Below are 14846 nucleotides of genomic sequence, written 5' to 3' on the forward strand. Positions count from 1 at the left end.
CACAGCGCCGCGGGCGGGTTCGGGCGGTGCGGGAGAGGTTCGGGCACAGCGGCGCGGGCGGGTTCGGGCGCTGCGGGAGAGGTTCGGGCACAGCGGCGCGGGCGGGTTCGGGCGGTGCGGGAGAGGTTCGGGCACAGCGGCGCGGGCGGGTTCGGGCGCTGCGGGAGAGGTTCGGGCACAGCGCCGCGGGCGGGTTCGGGCGCTGCGGGAGAGGTTCGGGCACAGCGCCGCGGGCGGGTTCGGGCGCTGCGGGAGAGGTTCGGGCACAGCGCCGCGGGCGGGTTCGGGCGGTGCGGTGCGGGGGGCGTTCGGTAGCAGCGGTCCCAGTGGGTTTGGGCACACTAGGGAGTGGAGGGCGGGCAGCAACATTTGCCTGGGGCTCTGGGATAGCCTTCTAGGTGGAGCCAAACCGCTTTCCGTTCCTGCTCCTCACAGCTACTGTCAGCAGCCGTGGAGGCTGTGCTGCGTTGCTAATTTGCCTCCTGAGCTGTGCTCCTTTCCTGAAAACTGTTAGAGCCTATCGCTGAGATAAATGTCTTGCCACAGGGTTTACCTTCCCTCGCTCCTTTACACTGGGACATGCTCATAGTGCAGGCAGCTCGTGGACTGGTCATAGGCATCTCTGACATTTAGTTTCTATTGTTTATCTGTCTGGTTCAATTTCCTCTGTTTTCCAGAAGATGACAAAGATGTTGATGGGGTTATTGGAAAGGTTAATAGTCTGGGGCACTGGCTGATGTCCAGGTTTAGCAATTGCTAAACTGTGGCTCAGGGCAGCGAATTCCAGTCCAAGATATTTAAGCACCTGACTGGGTTGGGAGGGATTGGTTTTTCCATCAGTCCCAGAGCACCGGTTGGAGTCAAGAAGATGAGGCTTCCAGATGAAATGGGCATTAATTTCCTTTCACACACATGCCCCGTGGATGGAGCTCACGTCTAAGGCTAGCATGGATCAAAATAGTGACTGAGAGATGACGGTGGTAGGCATATATCTACACAGTGATAAGCAATTGATGAATAGTTTGCACTGCCGTCCCCTCAGCCTTTCCCCGTGCCTCTGTCTTTGCCTGCCATTTTGCTATGTGTTCCTCGGTCTATAACGGGACCTTATAGTATTAGTGACATTTTCAGATAGAGCCAAGTCTGCTCCTTGCTGTCCTGAGTCCAATACACTACTGTCATCAAATTTCAGACTTTTCTTGGCTTGAAGAATTTTGAGAGGCGCCTTGCTTCTCACAAATAGTGTGGATGTGCTTGTATAAAGGAGGCTGAGGCTCAGAAATGTTGGACTTTAGACTAAATTTCCATCTAGCTTTGTCATTTTCACTATCTTTTTCCTTCACTGTTATAGACTTGGCAGGTCAGAGGGGCAGGTCATGCTGCTTTGTTTTGCCTTACTCAGCTCAGGCAATCTCCCTGAAGATCTAGGTCACGAGGTGAGTTGCAAAGATCAAGTTTTGATGATGGACCAGAGGCACTGTGCTGTGGAACACATGTTGTTTCATCCCTTGCATCTAGTCTAGCTGTGGATTCAGCTTCAGACCTCTTTAAGAAAAGCAAGTCAGGTCAGATGAGCTGGGTGAGGGACAGCACATGGAATTAGAGGCTGAGTCTCTACATAATAGTATCCAGAAGAGCTTTGTTGGGGGTGGCTGCACCTGGAGCCATGTCCTGTCAGGTGTCACCCATTTAAAGTGACAGCATTTGCATGTAACATGCAGAACTGGACGTGCCTTAAAGCTATTCAATGCTTCAGGTGTTAGCATCACTACGAGATGGCTGAATGTAGACAGGGAGGATGTTTCCTTTTGACTTCCCCCTTTTCTTATTTGAGTAGCTGGACCATCACAGAGTAATATTTTCTTAATTATACCATATGTAGGTCAAATTAGTATCCTTAGTAAGTATTTTTGTTTCAGCCAGAAAAGGAAAGAAGTGAACATGACAGTGAGATCTCAGGATCATCTGATCCTTGTCTGGCAGCTATTCAGAGTCAGAAATTGTGTTGAAGATATAAAGTGCCTGTGAAGTGATCTACCAGTCTTGCTTCCCCTTGATCTAGGTCCATGGTTTGGTTGAAAGAGATGGTCTTGGACAGCAGGCAGGGCTGTCCTTGGCACACCAGGAACACTAGCTGAAACTGAAGCCTCCCTTCATATAGACTTGAATTTGCTGTTTTGAATTTGCACTGGCAGATGCTTATTAATTATGTAGCTTTATATTCACAAACACACATTCACTTCTACATACTACTAATACACTTTCCCCCCCCCCCCCCTTTCTTTTCTTTCCATTAGGTTTGCTTTCTCCATGTGAATTCTGATTCACAGTGATGCTCTTTCTGGTTATTAAGACTCCTTTTCTCTACACCCTTCCTCTTGCCTCTTTCACAGCCTGAGACAGAAATGTTTGTCTACCACAAGTGATCAATGCCAGATTTGTTGTGTGGGCAGGACCAACAGTGAGTAAGGCATAACAAAACAGAGAAAATTGATGCTGCACTAAAAATAGATCTGCTGCAGAAGGTAGAAACTGGTTCCTCATGTCAAAGCTGAGGGATAATTAATTGAGCAATTGGGATGAATCTGGGAAATGATTCTTGGTCAACCACATCCTTCCCCAGCACAGTGAGGGAGCAGGGGAGGGTACAGTTCTGAAGCAAGCACAGCGGTGTGAGAGTGGCCGTGCTTGCAGCCATTGGTGACTGGAGCTGCCTATCATTTGGCTTTGCTGGAAGAGGTTAATGCGTTATTGCCCAGGATGCATGTGGCCAAGTTTTGAGATCTCCCTTTCTGGATGAATAGAAATCCATGTGGAGCCCAGTCTTGAGTGGAGACAGCAAACTCTGCAGATAAAAAAGACACAATAAGTTTTCTTGCTTATCTCTTTTCCCCCTGTTCTTTGCCTGTCATGCCCACAGTTTTAGACTGTTCTTTCCATCTTTTTTCTTCATCATAATTCCCAAATTTCTCAATATTATTCATGTTCCTTTAACTAGATCACATTTTGGGTGAGAGAGAATTGGAAGAGGTTACAACTCTACTACCGTAAGAGATTTATAGCTGTAGAAAAACACTTTAATACCAACTCACATGGAACAGTTCAGCCCAGTGTCAGGTGTCTCTTAGAGCCTGTAATGAACAGAGACTGCAAACATCCGGGTATGCTCAGTCTGTAAGGTGTGCTCAGCTTTTAGCAATCAGTGGTTTAAAAACTTCCTGAACTGGAGCTTACATCTGTGTCATCACATTTAATAGACCCTGATGGACTAATTCAATTGGCTGAAAGAGAAGTTAGACAAATTTTATGGTTAATCTTCAAAGCATCTGGTGACATTGAGTTCCTCAATTTCCGTGCTATCCATGCAAAAACGTGTTTCCCACAGCTTGTCTCAGATGTGTTTGCCTGGCACTGCTCCCACCCACTTAACCCCCAGTAGCTCTTGTGCTGTGAGAAATAGCAAATATTCCCCATATCATTCATGTTTGCATTAGAATCATGGAATCATAGAATCATAGAATGGTAGGGTTGGAAGGGACCTTTAGAGATCATCTAGTCCAACTCCCCTGCAGAAGCAGGGTCACCTAGATCAGGTCGCATAGGAACATGTCCAGGTGGGCCTTGAAGACCTCCCTTGAGACTTCACAGCCCCTCTGGGCAGCCTGTGCCAGGGCTCCCTCACCTCAACAGTGAAATAGTTTTTTCTTATGTTTAAGTGGAACTTTTTGTGTTCCAGCTTCATCCCATTACCCCTTGTCCTGTTGCTAGCTACTATAGAAAAAAGGGATGTTCCTACCTCCTGACACCCACCATTTAGATATTTGTAAATGTTAATGAGATACCCCTGCAGTCTCCTCTTCTCCAGACTAAACAGCCCCAGTTCCCGCAGCCTTTTCTCATATGAAAGATGTTCCAGTCCCATGATCATCTTGGTGGCCCTGCGCTGGACTCTCTCCAGCACTTCCCTGTCCCTCTTGAGCTGGGGAGCCCAGAACTAGACACAGGACTCCAGATGAGGCCTCACCAGGGCAGAGTAGAGAGGGAGCAGAACCTCCCTTGATCTGCTGGCCACACTTTTCTTGATGCATCCCAGGATGCCATTGGCCTTCTTGGCCACGAGGGCACATTGCTGGCTCATGGTTAGTTTATTATCAATCAGGACTCCCAGGTCTCTCTCTGCAGAGTTGTTGTCCAGCAGTTCAACCCCCAGCCTGTACTGGTGCAGGGGGTTGTTCCTTCCCAGATGCAGGACTCTGCACTTGTCCTTGTTGAACCTCGTGAGGTTCCTCTCTGCCCAGCTCTCAATCCGGTGGAGATCTGCCGCGATGGAGAGACGGAGATGCAACTTGATACAAGCAAAGTGTCCACTTTATTGAATACAAGCAACATTTTTATATCTTTTCGGAGTCAACGCGTTACATGCTGATTGAACCATTCACTTAATTAGCTCATACATATTGCAAAAGCTAAGCTCCTAATAGGCTGACAAAAAGGCACACGATTTCTCCAAAGGGCTTATTGTTTCCCAAGATTAGATAAGTTTCAAGGTTTTCTTAGCAGTCTCATAGCAGTCTGTTACTAAGCACCATGTCCCTATCTCAAGTTTTCTGTCTCCCCGCCAAATTCCTGTTCTTTCCCACGTACTTCTACGTACTATGCTTTTCACTACCCTCAGCATTTTTCCATGCTAGCACAACAAGGCCTAAAGATCAAAGCTAACTAATATTCTATAGTCTTAGCTAAATCATATTTCTATATGGACCACATTTCCCCCTTTTTGTTTTTAAGCAACATCCGCTTCCCAAGGTTTGCGTCCGACTAGCTCAAGGACATTTCGTCTCACTAGCTCTTCAGTACTGGGAATTTTCAGCAGGTCCGGTTGTTGCACAACAAGAATCTTATTAATAGAAGCTGATATAGATTTTTGCAAGCACTACAAAATACATGAAACAATCACTAATAATACACAAACTACTAAAAGGATCAAAACTCCTTGCTTAAACAAGTCTTTTAACCATCCCGTAATTCCCCAAGATGCTAACCATCCATCAAATCCATCCACTCCCTCTTGTACATTGTGCCAAAAATTACACAGTCCACAATGGGGACACTAAAGTACCCACTTATTAATTTCCGAAATTGATGTCATTCAGGAGCAGTATTCTCATCTTCGTTCACCGATTCCGAGGTGTCGTCGGCTGACCGCTGCTGTAATGTTTCTCTAAAGGGTCTCACACTCTTTGCTGGAATCCAACGAGGACCTCTTTCTGTGGAGACACAAGCATAACCTCTGCCCCACGTAATAAGGGGATAGGGTCCCATTATCTTACCTGATTCTGGATCTCGAACCAAAACTGGAGGTTTCACCCTGGGCTCAAAAAGATTGTTTGAGCTAAAATGTCGAACTACCGGGGGATTGTTATCTAACAAAGAACAATTCAAAAAATTAAAAACATATAAGGCTTTCTGTAATCTCTCTCCTGGTGTGTCAGTTCCTACTCCTCCTTTTTGTTTCTGTAATAGCCGCTTAAGGGTTTGATGAGAACGCTCTATCAGAGCTTGACCCGTGGGGGAGTGAGGAATGCCAGTGGTATGTAAAATTCCCCAGGATACAAAAAAGTCAGTCAAAGATTTAGAGATATATGCAGGACCATTGTCTGTTTTTATCTGGGAGGGCACTCCCAGAGTGGCAAAAGCACACATTAGATGTTTACGTACATCTCGTGCCTTTTCTCCGGCATGACAAGAAGCAAATAACATTCCAGAAAATGTATCAATAGAACAGTGAATATACTTCAAACGCCCAAATTCAGCAAAATGGGTAACATCTGTTTGCCACAATTGAAGGCTTTGCAAACCCCTGGGATTAACCCCTCCTGCTATCGAAGGAAAAGAATGTCTTTGACAGTCGGGACAAGTAGCAATGATACTACTAGCCTGCTGAGGCGTAAGGTTAAACTGTCGTTTCAAGCCTCCGGCATTTTGGTGAAAAAAAGAATGGCTAAGTCGAGCTTGCGCTAAACGGTCAGGTAACACCTGTACAGGTAACGTAGGCATATCCGCCTGTCGATTTCCTTCAGCAATAAACCCAGGCAACGAAGTATGGGATCTAACATGCATAATAAAATAAGGATGATGGCGAGAGTTTAAAAGAAAGATAAGTTCTTGTAACAGAGTGAATAAGGCGACATGAGAGACATCACGGAGTACCGAGGCTTCTGCTCGTTGAACAATTCCTGCAACATAAGCAGAATCAGTAATTACATTGAGAGGAATAGACCATTTCCGAAAGGCACGAACCACGGCCGACAATTCTGTTATTTGAGGAGAACCTTGTACAGTTTCTACATCAGAGTCCCAACGTCCAGACTTATCATCCCACCAAAGAATGACAGACTTGTGGGTTTTTCCCGATCCGTCTGTAAAAACAGTAAAGGCCTGCAGAGGCTGATCACTTCTTTTTGGCATCGGCAATAAATGAAAATCAGCGTGTAACAGTTTATGAGAAGGTGGATGCGAGGTAAGTTGACCTGCATAGTTAACTAAAGCTGTCCCCAAAGCATCCGATTGTTGCAACAACCATTGCAAATAAACTGCTGTTACTGGTAAACAAATAAGAGCAAAATCTGTTCCTGCTAAAGTCAACAGTCTCTGTCGAGCCTTGATGACAAGGGATGCAAACATTTCATGCTGTGTCGAAATAGTTTTTGTAGCTTGGTTGGGTAGAAAAATCCACTCAATAATTAACAAAGGGTCCGATTTCTGGTTGTCCCACTGAAAAATCAACGCATGAGGTTGTCGCACAGGATTTAAAATGATGAGTTGAAAAGGCAATTCAGGTGCACATCGTTGCGCTTGTCTGCTGGTAATCGCTGTGGCAACCTTTTGTAACGCACTCATAGCCGCATTGTCAAGGCTCCGTGGGGCGCATAGGTCTGTATCCCCTTTAAGCATTTGAAATAAGGGACTTAAGTCTGTATTTGTGATACCAAGTAAAGGCCGCACCCAGTTAATTGTTCCCAACAGCTTTTGTATGTCATGTAAATTTCTTACATTAGCATGTATTTGTAAAGGTTGTGGAACAATAGTCTGAGCTCTAATACGCCATCCTAGATATTTCCAAGGCGGTAATCTCTGTATTTTTTCTGGTGCAATACAGAGGTCTGCTGATTTTACAGCAGCCGTGACAAGGGCTACGGCTTCCTCCATAACTTCTTGGCGCTGAGCTGCCACTAGAATGTCATCCATGTAATGATATATCAGTACTCTAGGTGCTGCAACCCTAACAGGGCTAAGTATTTTAGCTACAAACCATTGACATATTGTGGGGCTATTTTTCATTCCTTGTGGCAACACAACCCAGTGATATCTCTGCAAAGGAGCTTGCATATTGATGCTAGGGACTGAAAAGGCAAATTTAGGGGCATCGTCTGGATGCAATGGAATATTAAAAAAACAATCTTTAAGATCAATAACAGTTAAATGCCAATCACGAGGAATCATGGTTGGTGATGGTAGCCCGGGCTGTAGGGCTCCCATATCCTCCATAGCATCATTAATTTTTCTCAAGTCATGGAGCAAGCGCCACTTGCCAGTCTGTTTTCGGATAACAAAAATTGGCGAATTCCAGGGACTTGTAGAGGGAACAATATGTCCCTCAGAGAGCTGTTCTGCAACTAACTCCTGGAGGGCGTGAAGTTTTTCTATAGGTAGGGGCCATTGATCGACCCAAATAAAAGAATTAGTCTTCCAGGTTAATTTCAGGGTTTCACGCCCTGCAATGGCCCCACCTAAAAAGGCTTTTGGGTAGTTTGAATAGACATACCCCACTGAGATAGCACGTCGCGTCCCCATAAAACCATAGGGACAGGTAAAACAAATGGTTTAACAGAAGCTGTTTGACCATTCGAATCCTGAATCTGAATCAAATCAGAGCTTTGTCGGCTAGTTCCATAGCCCCCTATCCCAGCCAGCGCCTGAGAAACATTTGCCAGTGGCCATTGTGGGGGCCACTTAGCTTGGGAAATAACTGTAACATCCGCCCCTGTATCAATGATCCCACTCAAAACCACTCGTTGATCCCCGCGAACTAAAGCACAGCGGCACACGGGGCGCTTTTGGGTGATAGATTGGACCCGTAAGATCTCAGGCACTCCTGTAGAGCCAAAAGCTCCCTGTCTTTGTTTCGGCTGGCCATCAGACTGGAGGCTAGTTGCCTTAGGGATTAAAATCAATTGCGCTATTTTACTATCCCTTGGTACGGTACAAGGCGGAAACGGAGTCCAAGCCATGATTTTAATTTCCGATTCACTGTCAGAATCAATTACTCCTGGCAATACAAAAAGACCCGACAGGGTAGCAGACGACCTCCCTATCAATAATGCTTGAGTCTGTGGTGGTAAAGGGCCAGTAACTTCAGTAGACAACAGGTGAACAGAGGAATCAAGTAAAGTTACTGTGTGGGAGGTTGCCAGGTCCAAGCCGGCGCTCCCTGTGGTTGCTGGGCAGAGGTCAGAAACCCTCCGGTTTCCTGCCCCCCCCCCTGCGTACGGAGGGGCACCGGGGCCGGTCGCGGAATTTGTGTCTGCACGCGCCGCGGATTCGCGTTCAGCTGCCGGTTTCCCGGTATGGGACGCCCATTCACATCAAATTTGGATTTGCATTGGTTCGCAAAATGCCGTCCCTTTTGACATTTAGGGCAAACCGGGGGTCTTTTTCCAGACCCAGTGTTACGACAATTCCTTTTGAAATGCCCTGGTTTTCCGCAACCATAACAATTCTGCCTTTCATCACCTCCCACGGGCCCCTGCATAGCTGCAAAAGCGGCGGCCATTGCTTCATATTTATGATCCATCGTGCCAATCCTGTTACAAGCCTCAACCATCTCAATTATCGTGGGGTTTTGATTCGGGAGCGATTTTAAAAGTTTTTTACAATCGGCGTTAGCATTTTCTACCGCTAATTTCAGCAATAGGATCTCCCGAGCTTCGGCATTATCTATTTGCCGATCTAGAGCCTGTTTCAGCCTATCTATAAATTGCATATATGGTTCCCGAGGCTCTTGAGTGATATTAGTGAAGACTTTTTGAGGCTTTTGGGAATCAGGAACTTTCATTAAGGCTCTTCTCGCTTCCTCCCGGACCGCTTCTAAAGCGTCTCGGGGGATATCTCTAGCCTGAGCGACTGGGTCTGCGTATTGCCCTGTCCCAGAAAGATGTTCCATAGTTAAAGGTGCTAAAGCGGCATTAGCGTGCCCTGCATACCCCAATAAAACTTTCTGTAATCCCGACCTCCATTGAGATTCCCACATTGTATATTGAGTCGGGGTTAACAACAATCGCACAAGAGATTTTAAATCATGCGGGGTCATGACATATGTATCAAATACAGAAGACAAAAGACTCGCAAAATAAGGAAAGGACAGTCCGTGCTCAGTAACCGTACGACGCAATTCCTTAATCACTGAGAAAGATAGCGATTCCCATTGAGCCGCCCCCCGCTTCCCTTTATAGATCACAGGAGCCACTATGGTTTTTGCTATTTCTAGTTCCCCTTCCTTCAGCGCTTGGCGCTTAATCTCTCCCCAAACATCATGGGGGTCAGGAGGGAAAAGATCAGGCTCTTTTTCAGGGTCAATGGGTCCCGGATCAAAAGGATCATCCTCTGGTGGGTAACCTGCAGCACAAGCTAATGGGGGGGGTGACGAAACAGCGGGAAATGGTGGTGCTGAGGGCTGCACTTCCCCCTCTGAGTCTCCCTGGCTTTGCTCCTGCGCTTTTATCGTTTCATAAATCAATCTCCACCGTGGGAGCATTCGTTGTGCCTCCTCATTTCCAGAAGTAGCTGCATCCCATAATTTTACCCCCACATCATCCCAAACTTCGCGAGTGAAAATTGAAGAGGCAGTGACCGTGGGGATTTTAACCTGGACCCATTTAAGGATCAACTTAAGATCCTGACCCGAAATGGTCTTTTTTCCATGCTTTTCAAGCAAAGCTTCCATTAATTCATAAACGTCTCTCTCAGAAGAACTAGTCTGATTTCCCATTTTTCAGTTTCCCGCAGCTCACCTCTCGTTCTGGACGGGGGTGATGGGCCGGCCTTTTCCTGCTTCGTTTCAGCAGCTCCTTCAGTTCTGCGGGACTCGCAGCACGCCACCAGATAGGTGATTATCTGTCTCCGACAGACTCTTCACAAAAGATCACGTCGGGGTCACCATTTGCCGCGATGGAGAGACGGAGACGCAACTTGATACAAGCAAAGTGTCCACTTTATTGAATACAAGCAACATTTTTATATCTTTTCGGAGTCAACGCGTTACATGCTGATTGAACCATTCACTTAATTAGCTCATACATATTGCAAAAGCTAAGCTCCTAATAGGCTGACAAAAAGGCACACGATTTCTCCAAAGGGCTTATTGTTTCCCAAGATTAGATAAGTTTCAAGGTTTTCTTAGCAGTCTCATAGCAGTCTGTTACTAAGCACCATGTCCCTATCTCAAGTTTTCTGTCTCCCCGCCAAATTCCTGTTCTTTCCCACGTACTTCTACGTACTATGCTTTTCACTACCCTCAGCATTTTTCCATGCTAGCACAACAAGGCCTAAAGATCAAAGCTAACTAATATTCTATAGTCTTAGCTAAATCATATTTCTATATGGACCACAGAGATCCCGCTGAATGGCAGCACAGCCTCTGGGGAATCAGCCAGTCCTCCCAGTTGGTGTCATCAGGGAACTTGCTGAGGGTACACCCTGTCCCCTCATCCAGGTCATTGATGAAGATGTTGAACCCATTAACTTGGGTTTTTTCCTAGTACAAAACGTGTGTCACTCCTCAAGTCCTAGAAGAAGACTAACCTCCTCTAAGCAAAGTATGGTGATTGGTCTGAACTCCTGGCTCGTGTTTAGTCTATGGTTTAGTCCAAGTCCTGACCCTTCACTGCCTTGCTGTCTTGGTTTTGCCAAGCCAGTAATGAAGTACCACGACAGTCTCTGCTGGGGCAGAGGCCCCAGCAAGCTGGGAGGAAAAAAAGATAAATCAAGACAAGAGCAGGGAGGGCTCACTGCCATTTATGGTCCTGGGCAAAACAGACTCCACTACTCGACCTAGAGAGGAAAGTCAGAAAACTTTATTCTACTACCTACAAGAGATAGAACAGAACAAAACGCAAAAACAGGACAGGATTATGAGAAAAATACAACCAGCACTTTAAGATTTCCCTCTCACATCCCTCCTTTCTTCCCAGGCTCAGCTCACTGCTCTCATTGTCTTTACCTCCTCCCCGCTCGGGGGGGGGGGGCAGGGAATGGGGGATGTGGTCAGTATCTCACAGATGGTTTCTGTTGCTTCTCCTCAGAGGAGGAGGACTCATCACATTCTTCTCCTGCTCCAATACAGGGTCCCTTCCATAGGACACAGTCCTTTACAAACTTCTTTGGCATGGGTTCTTTACAGCAGCTGCAGCTTCTGCTGATACGGGGTCCCTCCCACAGGACACGGCCTCCTCTGGGCACAGTCACTGCCCCTGGTGTGGGGTCTTTTAAAAACTACAAATGAATCTCTGCTTCACCAGTCCTCTCCCCAGGATTCAGGGGGATCTCTGCTCCAAGGTACCTCCTCCTCTCTTTCCTCCCTGACCTTTGGGTCTGCATGGTTGTTTCTCTCTCTTGTCCAACTCCTTGCACCACCATTAGCCAGATAAGAAGGAAGGACGGAACAAGAGAGAACAGGAAGAAATTTCCTTTTCTGGCTACTTAAAAAGTGATCATGGAGGTGCCTAATTGTCTCAGCCCCAGAAGTGGGTCTGGCTCAGAGCTGGGGAGAGTTTTGAGCCACTTCTTACAGAGGCTATCTTTACAGCCCCTTCCCCCTTACCAGAAACAGCTCCACATGAAAACATGACATTTGCATAGTTGGTTTGTCTCTTTTTCTTTTTTTTTTAATATTTCCTCTCTCTCGTTAGGGTAGTCCCTCACAATTTTCTTCACTGAACTTTGCTTTTCATGATGGAGACCTTTGTCCTGGATATGGAGATCACTGTGAGTGGTGCTGTGCTTTTTTATCAAGGACACAGTCCTGTGCTGCAGCCCAAACTTGTGTCTCACAAGATGTGTGTAACCAACAGTTTGCTTTGGAGTTGTCTACTTGTAATGCATCTTTGTTTGCAGGAACAGAAGGAGAAACCTGTCTTCATGAAGAATCTAAACTGAACCATGTCTATGCCAGGGAGTAAGAACATGCTTATGGATAGTTACTGCAGGTCAGGTGTCACAGAGGCCAAGAACATTGAGAATTCAGCATTATTTGCTCTACTAGGCTAGACCAAGAACTGCTTTCATTGACTTAGGTTACTGGTTCCACAAGAGAAAGTAAATACTGGGCCCTGGCCAAATTAGTCTGACAATTGTTGCATCTGCATGTGGTATTTCACCTCAATATTTGCATCCAGCTAAGCAAATAAGATGATCACATTAAGAAACAAAGCTTTCATGTGAAAGTTAAAGGATGAGTAGATGTGCTGAGAAATGACAATCTTCAAAAAAAACCACCAAAAAAAGACCAAAAGACTCCATAATGGAAATTAATGTTTTCCCGAAAGCTTTGGAAAGAGGTGCTGCAGAAATATGATGTGAGTGAGTTTATGTAAATCGCTTAAATCCATGTTTTCAAGGACTTGCTACCAAAAGCCAATAACTGCCACCTCAGCTGTTGGATTCCAGCAGCTGGCTGGGAGATTTGTACAATTTGATGATCATCTGCCCCTGGTACCAACCTCAGCCTTGGTGTCCCTGTGCTACGCTGTGCCACCAGGGGAAGATGGAGGGCAAACGTCTCAGTGGACCTGGTTTGGGCTCTCCAGCTTCTCTGCAAGCTTTAAAAGGCACTGCTGTGTGCTGAGGGCTGCCTGTTTGCTGCCCCGGGGGTGGACGGTTCTGCTGTACGTTCTGCATGTGCCTGTGTACATGTTAAGTCATAAAGCTAGATGACCTGAAATTATTACAGCTGCAAAAGACCTCCAGAGGTTTTCATGATCTCTTGCCTCTCATCCAAACATGACCTGATTTAATGGCACAAGTTGTGGCCAAGTGACCTCTAGCACTTTGCAGAAGGGGATTCTTGCAGCTGGACAAAGCAGCGTAGCAGTCCTTCAGAGAAACGTAATGACCTATTATCTTTTTCCCCTTTCCATCCCGGAGATGATGGCTCTTTCCTGTTCCTTCTGTGTGTGTCATCATTCACTCTTACTTGCATCTATTTTAACATATCTGTTTTCCACAGATGACAGAACTGTAGGATCTGGCACAAATGTTAGCAGGGTTGTGGTTGATGTGACCTGCAGACTTCACACTGTTCTAGAGGACTGAAGTCTAGCATTCTGTGTCAGGACAAGCCTTGCTTCACAGACCATTGCTGGAAGAACGTGAATAAGACGAGATTTTACAAGGTTTTAGGACACGGGTTGCACATTGGTTATTTTACGAGGGTAATAAAAGATCCAGGAAGCCTACCATGATTACAATCTGAAGTCACCAAACTTTTGCCATGTATTTTTTCATCTTGACTACTCCTTGACCCATTCTAAAACTTTTTTCCCGCAGAGAAGTTTCCTGCACGCTTTCCTCCCAAAATAGGGCAGCAGTCGCTCCTGCCTTTTTGCAACCCCACAACTCCCCTGATGAAATAGAGGGTGAGATGCAGCAGTTTCCTGCACAAATTAATCACAGACATTTCAGTGGCTGAAGTAGTTGCCTATGGGAAAGGACAGCATGTAATCCATGAAAGGATTTTGTTTCCTCTTCTGTGTATAGTAGAAATCTGCTTGTCACGTATGCCCAATGCTGGGAAAGCAGGAGGGCTGAGGAGTATGGCTGCACCTGCACTCTGGAACCTCATGTTTGTGTTGTCCTTACAACAGGCCTACTCACCATTTGCTTCAGTCACGTTACTGAGGATGCTGCTGTGAAAAACCTTTACTCTGAGCTCTTTCAGTAATATTATGTGTCTGGTCCAGTAAAAAAAGAATTGCTGTACAGATGTCTCTATAAATATCATGACAAGGTTTTTCTCTTTGTTATCTTGCTACTTATTTTACACATCTGATCTCAGGAAAGTTACCAGGAGCCTTCCACAGAGCACAGCCGGGTGCTGGAGATTTAAAAACTGTACAGCGGCTCTGCCTCTGTATTAAAGGGTAGTATAGTTGTGTTTAACACAGGAAATCATAGGCCAAGTGCTGACCACCACATCCTCTGCACATTTTGCTGAGATTGGCTTTGATTGCCAACTGGTGGCTGGAGACTCTCTCTGACTCATTCCTTACCTCAGGCCACCCACCTGATGGCTCAGAGGTGCTGGAGTGGGCAAATTGCTGTGGCCACAGCAATGCTCAGGCCAGAGGTCAAGTGAGCGTCTCTTGCCAATGCAGAACAGGCTGTCCTGATCACACCTGGTTTGGTAGATTCGTATTGGGTAAGAAATTAGGTAAGCCCCATGTGCTGTGGTACTAAAATGTCAGATATATTGATACACCTCCTCCTACAGGAGGAGTACAAGGAGCAGAGTTTGACAGTAGTTTGTGAGAATCCATTGGGAGGGTGGGTAGGATGAAATATTTCCAAACCATCCCTCTGGGAACTTCTGCTAACAGATGCCTCAACTCACTGCAGGAAATCAGCCAAGAACCCCGCTGATGTTGCAGGTACAAGATTATTTTAGTCAATAATGTAACACCTCACTAACTAGCTAAGCACTTGTTAAGCACTTGCTAATAATTTAATTAACTAGCTAAGCACTTGCAAATAGTTTAATTGCCTAATGATTAAGTACTCCTTTAAATTGCAAA

This window comes from Colius striatus, chromosome 7 (genome assembly GCF_028858725.1).
Source record: "Colius striatus isolate bColStr4 chromosome 7, bColStr4.1.hap1, whole genome shotgun sequence".
NCBI lineage: Eukaryota > Metazoa > Chordata > Aves > Coliiformes > Coliidae > Colius > Colius striatus.